This window comes from Choloepus didactylus, chromosome 3 (assembly GCF_015220235.1).
Source record: "Choloepus didactylus isolate mChoDid1 chromosome 3, mChoDid1.pri, whole genome shotgun sequence".
NCBI classification, from domain to species: Eukaryota; Metazoa; Chordata; class Mammalia; order Pilosa; family Megalonychidae; genus Choloepus; species Choloepus didactylus.
This window is the reverse complement of record NC_051309.1, coordinates 127,349,322-127,359,636: the sequence shown is the minus strand read 5'-3', so window position 1 is coordinate 127,359,636 and position 10,315 is coordinate 127,349,322. Positions and strand designations below refer to the sequence as shown.

The 10,315-nt window shown below is 32.2% G+C and overlaps 1 pseudogene; it reads left to right on the top strand.

The window, feature by feature from the left end:
• Positions 1-4,306: 4,306 nt before the first annotated feature.
• Positions 4,307-5,216, top strand: LOC119530414 (annotated as a pseudogene).
• Positions 5,217-10,315: the final 5,099 nt, after the last annotated feature.

Genomic DNA, 10,315 nt, shown 5'->3' with positions numbered 1-10,315 from the left:
CAGTTTGTCTTCTTCCCATGGAATTCTTTGTCCCTAAATTGCTAACTTGCCACACACTTTTGTGAGATAAATTATGTGTCCATTCAATATTTTCTTTGAAAAAATAAGTTTCATGTAAGCACCACTTTGATACCACCCCCACAAGACATAGTCTTTTCTGGATCAGAATAACCATGCTGCCATTTGGGGCCAAATTTTGATGTAAAATTAATTTGCATTGTAGGTGTCATGATAGGCATGTGCTATATATTGCGAGGCATCCAGTGGAACATAATATGTGGTAATATGATCTGAGCTAAGTCTGTTAGCAGGTAGAGCTCTCTAGCAACTTAGCTGGGGATCACAGGTAATGATTTCAAACTTGTAAGAGAGAAAGACAAGATAGAGGCAGGCTCCCAATCCTAAAGAGACTCTATTAAAACATGGATCCTGTGCATAGATGGTGAAACAAGATACTGTGATATCAAAAGTTGGGAACTGGACTGCTATCAATAGAAATCGTGCTGACTCTATTTCTTCAGAATAGAATTGCTTTTGCCTGACATAAGGGTATAAAACCAAACACCAAGTGACATCGGAACCTGAAGTGAGGGACTCAAGTTCCCATATAAAGGGAAAGGTATTAGAAAGCAGTTATTAAAAAGCATACACCAAGGTTTCCTAGCATTATTGTATTTTTACTATCATATCTGGCTTTGTCTTGAGTACTAAAATGTCAATATAATTTTCCATTTTTTTATTTGAAATTTTTAAAACACAATTTAGGTATTAATAAACATGCACTTTTTTTTCTCTAAAAGTAAGAATATTAGCCATTTTAAATGACAGTATTCTCTGGAAAGCTCAGCAGGTCTGTATTTTTCTTATCAAATATTATTCAGGTGCACAACAGTGCACTCTGCTTCTATTTCCCCTAATTAGACAGCAAGCTCTGGTATGTCAGTAGGCACCTAACTGCATAATTAACTAATAGAATGTGAAAGAAAGCTTGTCTTTTTCCTGTAAACTTGTTTTGTATTTATATTAACTATACTAATTGCATCTGCCCATGTTGTGTGTATTAAGGTTATTACACTTTTATGATTTTGTTGTCTTATGCACTGTTATAATGGGCTTTTAGAAGAACATTTTCTTATTAGTTGTGAGAAGCAAATCATCTAAATTACTCTTCATTAAAATTCATGAATTCTAACCAGATTATTAATAATGAGTATTAAAAATGACATCTAATGTTTTTATAGTGCTTTCTGTATGCCAGCCTTGATTCAGCTAATACTCACAAAAATCATATTAATTAATTGATATTACCTTCTTCATTTTTAATATGAGGAAACTGAGGCACAGAAAGGCTAAAAAACTTGACCATGGAAACTTAGTAGGTAAGTGTTCAAGACAGAATATGAACTCACCATGTCAGGCTCCAGAATCTAGCCTCTAAATGGTTCACTCAACTGCCTCTCTTAGGTTATGAAATGTGTTCATAAGACAATATATTAGAAACGTATTTATGTACCTTTAATCTCCTTTAAGGAGCACTTAAAACAATACAATGCTATACTTTTAAATTAACTTAACATGGAGGGAGATGAATAGGTGTTTGTGCAATGGTGAATGTAAGGGGATCTTCCATAGTATGGAGAACTGTGAAATAAGAGGTTTATGAAATTAATTTTACACCTCTAGCATTTCAGTTAGCTATTTGGGGACAAATAATTTCAACAATTGATGCAATTTTGTTTGGTTTACTTGCTAGAATTTGTAAATTCCAAAACTTGTATTTGGAATCAGTGATCTTTTTTCATTCAGCCAACAAATATTGAATAAATTATTTGAATCTGTAACTTTACTAGGTTTTATGGGAAGATTAAAAACTCAATAGTAACTCAAGTACAAAAACATGTATAGATGTGTGTTACAATTCAATGTCAAAAATAAAATGATTAGAAGTATATAGCGGGAAAGAAAGAATAATAGAGTCACAACAGGAGGGGGAAGAGCAGTCCAAACAAAGACAACCACCCATGGAAAGACCAAAAGCCTATAAAACCATGCCATATACTCTCCATCCCTAGGAATGGTCTCTGTATTGCAAAGGACTGAACCCTGCATTGTGTCATGCCTGAGATGATCTTACTCACTAGCTCTGTTGTTCAGTGGGAAACACTGGAAAGAGCCTGGAGGGTAAAGAAGGCAGGATATTTCTTTTCTTCATTATTTTTCAGATCATAGATTATATTATCTATAGTTCCAACTTCTCCCTCTCATCCCCTTCACACATGGTTCCAATTCCTATCATAAAGTTTAGGATCCTGGGATCTGGTAACATCACCTTTTCCTTTTACTCTCCATCCCTAGGAATGGTTGCTGCATCCTTCTGTTACAAACCTGTGGGATGTCTCATCCTCTCCTATTTGAACTTACAGCACTTCCAACAACTGTGTATTAAAAACTAGGTGTATGAATGAAATCACTCAGAGGCAGAGAAAAGAAAAATGGTAGACAAAGAGATTTAGCAAAGGAAACTGAGAAGGAGAAAGAAGGAAAAAATGGAGAATCAGGACAGTATTAACATGGAGGCCAAGTGTAGTTCATGGAGGGGACACTCACCAATGGAAAATATTGAGAAATCTAGTCAACATAAGGTCTGAGAAAACATTATTGTATTTGGAAATGAGGATATTGTTGGTATTATACTAAAGAAATTGGAATTTCAGAAAGAAGTTTGAGAAGAAATCAAAGATTTGGATGCCCATTGAATGAGAGATGAAAGAGGGAGCTGGTAAAAAGAAGCTGAGTTATCAATGAAGAATTAGAATGGCCAAAAAGTCATTAATATTTGTGATTTCTGTAAACATTTCTCAGGTGCTTGCTTGGATACAAAATATGAAAAGTTAAATTGTGCAAACAATCAACGTTGTGTAGGTTACATAGAAACATTATAGCAACTGTGCTTTTATCTTGCTTATTAGCTACATTACCTATTCTCTTTGAGAGATAATGTTTCCATGGTGTGTGCATGTGTGTTTGTGGTTGTGTTGTTGTGTTGGAGAGCAATGGAATGACAGAAATAGAAGAGACTATAAAGATATATACTAAAACTTAACTGTGATTAACCTTTGGCTATAAGCTTATCTAATATAATCTTTTTTCCATTGTTTAAATAATTTCAAATTTTATTTTTCTAAGGCTTGTGGAAGTATGCCTGTTTACTTTTTAATTGGAATAACACTTTATAAATACATTAAGGATTATGCATTTATTGAGAAATATGCTGATAAAATTATTGTAAAATAAGTTTATATATATGAGGAAAATATGCTCTTTATGTACTGTTCACCTAAATGGAGAAAAGTAAGGATTCAAAAGCTTTTTCAGAGATCTTAAATTTCTTAAAACTTTGAGGACAAAGAGACCTTTCAACTGAATCATTTGTCAAATGACAAGTGGAAAGTCATAGGTATATAAGTATCTCCCAATGACCCTATTGTGGGTTACAATAAAATTACTCAAGTACTTTTGTCTTTCATGTATAGTTAGCGATAATTTCATGAAATCTATTTTATTCCTTGTTTTGGAAAAAAAACAATTTATCCAAGTTTTGCCTAGAGGAAGACTGGTGTTATGTACCCCAGAAAAGGCCATGTTCTTTTAATCCATCTCTGTGGGTGCAGACCTACTGTTGGTGGTACCTTTCTGTTCAATTGTGGTGTGAACTGGCCCATTCAAGGTGGGTCTTAATCCTTTCACTGGGGTCCTTTACGAGAGGATAAGAGAGAGAAAAAAGCCCATAGAAGCTGAAGGTGCCATTGATGCCAGAGCCTGAAGGCAGCAAATCCCAGGAGAGAAGGACCAGCAGATGCTGGACATGTGCCTTCCCATGTGACAGAGGTGTCCCAGATATTAGCAAGTTTTCTTCAGAGAAGGTATTCTCTTGCTGATGCCATAATTTGAACATTTTCCTGGCCTTGGAATTGTAAAATTGTAAGCTAATAAACCTCCTTTGTAAAAGACAACCTGTTTTTAGTATATTGCATTTCAGAAGCTTTAGAAAATTGAAACACTAGATAAGACTCTAGAACACCTTTCCCATATCCTAGAATATGGTTCCTTTTTAGGGCTTGGTAGGTGTTGGATATTTCTAAGTATAGAAAACTAGATATCCAAGTAATGTCCAAGATGTAGACACTAAAAAAAAATATGATTTTCCAATATCATGATTGGGCAATTTGCAAAATTTCATTTCATTTCTTGGTGGGAACTCTTTGCCTGTATGTTCTTTGGAAGAAAATAGAAAACAATTACTAAGATGTTACAGTTAAATAAAGCCATGTTGGTAATATATTAAAAGTGAGAGTTTATCAGATGCTTACCAAGAAAGAACGAAGACCAAAAACCCACCTAGACTATCAAGGAAAAAAGTTAAAAACAAAATAATGGAAAAAAAATACACCATGCTAACACTAATCCAAACTGAATTGATTTTATTAATAGCAAAAAAAAAAAAAAAAAAAAAAAGCTAGCCTTCAGAGAAAAAGATTACCAGGGTTACAGAGACACATTACATTATAATGAAGGGATCAGCTGATCAAGAAGACATGACAGATATTGCTGCAGGGCAGCAGTGATGACACTGAAGATGTTTCACTGTTTGATGCTGAAGAGGAGACTACAAATAGGCCAAAAAATCCAAAGTCAGTCACCCAGTGGCATCATTTTTCCATTTATTCTTTCAAGTCAGTGCAGTTGTAGTCCATCTTCTCTGTGGATTGTTCAGCAGCAGCTTTATTGCCTGTGTGGTGACAATTATCTTGTTGTCATGTGACTTTTGGGCAGTGAAGAATGCCACAGGTAGACTAATGGTTGGACTGTGTTGGTGGAATCATATCAATGAAATTGGCAAGAGCCATTCAGTGTTTGAGTCCAGGAAGGCATTCCCTCAAGAGAACAGAGCTGTGTCAGAGGCTGAATCAAGAATCTTTTGGTTAGGACTCATTACCTGTACAGGGCTGTGGGTGATCTTTGCCTTCTGTGCTGTCTTCTCCTTCAGAGTAAAATGGTTGGTGGTGGTTATCATGGGCATGATGCTCCGAAGTACCAACCTGTATGGCTGCATCAGGTGTAAAATGGGCAGCAGAGAGAACTTAACCAGCATGGCCACCTCTTACCTTGGAAAGCAGTTTTTTAGACAAAACTTGGAAAATGATCACACTTCCTGAAAAGGGACAAAGCTTATGTGTTCTATTACATTGGGGAACAACCAAAGAGATTCTTAACTCTGAACCATTTAGAGCTTAGTACATGTTGCAAAGAGAAGGGTTGAGTTTGTTTATCCATTTAAAACATTTATTTAAAGAAAAAGGAAAAAAATAGTTTTTTTCATAGTCTTTGTTTTTTCTTTGTAGCTTGGAGGTATGGTAACACTAGAGACATTGTTATAATTTATTTCATGATGTATTTAAGTAGGTACATAGTCTTGTAATCTCTATATGTCACAAATTAATGAAGGCATTTACATGTGTTCACATGGGTAATGCATTTTGATCTCTAGTTATTTGTAGAAGATGCTTAGTCTATCTAAAAGCTATGAGTTTACTTATTATTTCTGTAGATTATTTTCAGAAGAAAGTTTTCTTTCCATGGTGAGAGTATGCCCTTTGGTTTAACTTAGAAATAATTGTTAATTTTACAACTGACTATGTACTTCATGGCAAAACATCTTATCCTAGATGTACACAAGAAAGTCAAAACCCAATTCTGGCCAGTGACATTAATTACATTCTAAAATTTTGTTTATTTTTTGTTTGCAAAAGTTCATGTGCTTAAGTTCTAGTCAATATAAGCAGACTCTTCATACTTTATGCCTAAGGGATACCTAGAGATTGCTGCTTTTCTATTCATTTTAGGGAAAGGATAGCCAGATTGTACTTTGGAACTCCTTGGATGCTCTTCACTGGTTCTTGGCCTAATGAGCTGTATCTTTTACCACTAAAAGAGGATTATTCTTATGTTGTCGTAGGAATAATAATTTAAATACTTGGTTTAATAAATGCCTGAAAGATTTATTTTAGGAATCTTATTTTTTTTCTATTATGGGGATATTGTAAATCATGCATTTGTATTAATGTACATCTTAAAGCAATATATGTCATTGCAAACTAAGCCAATCTACACATTCTTGTAGGATCTGTAAATTCTGTTGTAGGTACTATAAATTTTGTTGGAGTCTTTTATCAACAGATTGTTTTGTGAATGTATTTATATATTGTTACAAATGTTTAAAAGATGTTTTGTTTAATTCACTGAGTGTCTTTATTGGAATGATAGCTTTAGAGGTGCCTGACTTTACATTTAAATTTGTATAAAACTCTACTGTTTACAAAGCAAAAAAAAAAAAAAAAAAAAGAAGAAGAAGACATAATAATCTCAAAATATATGTAATCACCTAAAAAGAGAGGTCAAAATAAATACATGAAGCAAAAAAAAAAAAAAAAAAAAAAAGAGAAAAGAAGAAAAAAAGAATGATAGAACTAGAAGAAATAGAAAAATCCAGTAATAGCTGACGATTTTAGCACTCCTTTCTCAATAACTAAGATATATATATTGACAATCAGTAAGTACATAGAAGACTTGAACAACACTATTAACCAGCTTGACCTTCTGACATTTATTGTATACTCCATCAAATAGAAAAATACACATGGAAGTGCACATGGAAGAATTGTACCATGTATTGGGGTATAATATAATTTAATAGATGTATATATAAATATCAGTAAGGGTAAAGAAGAATTAAACAACATTATCAACTTCAAATAAATCAGATTTATGAAATAGTCCAACCCCAATAACATAATACACATTCTATTCAAGTTGAAATGGTAGATTAGCTTTATGGGGGACCATGATAAAATTGTTGGTACATTTAAATATGCATTGAAATCACAAAGAGTATGTTATCTGAACATAAAGAAGTTAAGTTAAAATTTAGTAAAATAAATATGCTTGGAAATCAAAAAAATATTTGGAAATTGAAGAAGACACTTGCAAATAACTCATGGGTCATGGAAAATATCACTAGATAAATTGGAAAATAATTTGAAATAAATTAAAATGAATGCAAAATGTGTCAAAATTTGTGGGATGCAGATAACTCAGTACTTAGATGTAATTTTACTTAATTAAATGCTTGTGATAGAGATGAAGAAAAGTCATATTCAATTATATGAGTTTGCACCTCAAAATTTAGAGAAACAAAATCACTAAGAATGGAAAGTAAAGAAATAATAAAGATATCAGAATTCAACAAAAGAAAAGAAAAACTGGAAAATTAATAGAGAAGATTGATGAAACCAAAACTGGCTTGCTGAAACAGGAGTACAATTGATAAATTTGTAGCTAGACTGATCAAGAAAAATAGAGAAGATAAAAAATCACTATTGCCACATCACACAAATCCTACAGACATTCACAGGATGACAGGGAAATATTGAAAACATCTTTTTGCCAATTAAGTTCGACAACTTAGATGAAATGAGCTACTTCCTCAAAAGGCACAAATTTAAAAAAAACTGGCTAAGGAAGAAAAAGAAAAACCTGGGTAGTTCTAAATCTAAAAGCAATTCATAACTAAATAATTCATAATTAGAAATTCTCCACTAAGAAAAATCCAATTCTTCATGGCTTTACTAATGAATTTAATCATTTATAGAAGAAATTATACCAATCTTACATAAATTCTTTCATAAAATAGAGGAGGAAGGAACATTTCTCAACTCATTCTGTGAGGCCAATATATTCCTGATACAAAAGTCAGAAAAATAAAAAAATGACAAGGAAAGGAAACTATACACCAATAATCTTCATGATTATAAGAACATATGCACACAATCCTTAACATAATATTAGCTAATAAAATTCAGCAATCTAGGAAAAGAATAGTACACCACAACCAAGTGGGGTTTATTGCAAGATTGCAAGATCAAGTTAATATACAAATATCAATTGAAGTCATTTACCAGGTTTACAGGAGAATGGAAAATAAAAACATAGGATAATATCAATTGATGCAGAAAAAGCATTTTAAAAAAATGAATATCCATGCATAATTCTCAGCAAGCTAGGAATAAAAGGGAACATCTTCATTTTGTTAAAGGAATTTATGAAAAGCCTGTCTCTAATAGGATGTATAAAAATGAAAGACTGATTTTTTCCATTTTATTCTAATTAACAGTTTAAAAAAGAATAATTAAAACTGCCTTTATTCACAAGTCATATTCTTGTTTATATAGGATCTTGAGGAATATACAAAGCAATTATTAGATATAATGAGACACTTAATGTGTCCTGAGAGAATACCAATGTGTTTTATTAAAAATTTTACTTACTATCAAAAAGTATCTGAAAAATGAAGTGAAAGAGTATTAGAAAATAGTAGTATATATAGGAGCATATTCACCCTACTGATATTTGGCAGGGACTTATATCCAGAATATATGAAAACTATTACATGTCAGACATAATAAAAAATCTAATAAACTTTTTTCCAAGAAAGACATTCAAATGAACGATAAGCACAAGAAAAGATATCAGCATCAGTAATTATCGGGGAATTGTAAAGTAAAACTAAAATCTTTTACCACTAAGTAAGCAAACTTTTAAAATCTGACAATACCTATGTTATAAAATTTTAAAATCTGACAATACCTATGTTGATAAGGATGTGGAATGATGATTCTTTTCATACATTGCTAAGGAGATGCAAAATGGTATAAATTTAGAAAATGGTTTGGCAGATTCTTGTAAAGATAAACATACACTTATTTTCAGTCACTCTACTCAGACATTTACTGAGGAGAAATAAAAACATACGGTCACAAAAAGACTTTCAGACAAATACTAATTGAACCTTTATTCAGAAAGGTCTAAAAGGGGAACAAATTGTGGGATAGCTATACAAGGGAATGCTCCTTAGCAATAAAATTTTACACATCTGTGAACTACCCAATAAGATGAATTAAAATGTAAAATATTATGCCAAGTGAAAGAAGCAAGACATAAGGAGTATATGTTATATGATTTATATGATTCCAGCTATATTTGACTGAATAAATCAGTGGTTGCCTGGGGCCAGGGACCTGGTGATATTGACTAGGTTGTGGCATGGAGTAACATTTATTGTAGATGGGTATGTTCTAGGTTTGATTGGGTTGGTAATTACTGAGTATATGCACTTATAAAAATTGTACACTTTTGTGGCTTGCATTTTTGCATGAAAACTGAATTTAAAGTTGATTAAAAAATAAAATGAAAACAAAAATCTGAGCTGTTACATGATTCTGCCACTAACTGAACGGTGTGGGATAAATTACTTAATTTCTAGGGGGAAAATAAGGTTAGGAATTGGTAGAGGCTATTAGAGCACTAATTAAAAATATCTTAGCAAGAATAATTTAAAAATAACATATAATACTATTGAATATAGTATATGCTATAATAAAAACTTTATGCTATGGAAGAGAAAACCAGTGCATGATTTTTCTAAGTTATCTGCTTAAATGTGAAAGAAAAATTCCATGAAATTGAGGTGATAAATTCACAGAGATAAATTTCCAGGTCTTTGTGTGGAAGGTTGAGATTCCATTTTGGAAATCAATATGTGATATACACTATCAATAGCATTGCTGGAAGAAGAAGGAGAGGGAGAAGGAGAGAAGAAGGAATATTTTATTGAGTCAAGGGCAATCTCATTTGTTGGATACAAAAGTAAATGTACCTGATGGAAAATACAAAGGACATGTATTTTGGAATGTTATTGTCATTTAAGAATAATCATTTTGTTATTACAGATTCTAAACACAAACATAATTATAATTATAGAGTCACAACTAATAACTCTTTTCTCATTATTTTATATTCAAATTTCATATTTCATTGGGCAAATTTCCTAATAAAAGTAAACTAATTTACAAATGTTTATTTCTCTCAAAAATTCCCAAGAAAAATATCTGATATAACTTCACTTAGTCAGTGAGTATTTTCCCCGTCTTTCTATCTTCCCTTAAAAATACAATCAGTATCAAGAACCAAATAATTTATAAAGCATTTTCAGTTTCAGTCTTTTAATTATGATTATTAACAGATCCCCTTAGCAAGAATTTAATACCTAAGTTACTGTTTTCTATACTGCAAACTGTCTCTGATGCATATTGCTTTTCTGTAAAAAAACACGGTGGTCATGACTTTAGTGCACTTCTAGTCTGCTGATCTTATACCTTTTTTTGTTAAAACTTTTTTCTGCTTTCATTTGCCACTGGCT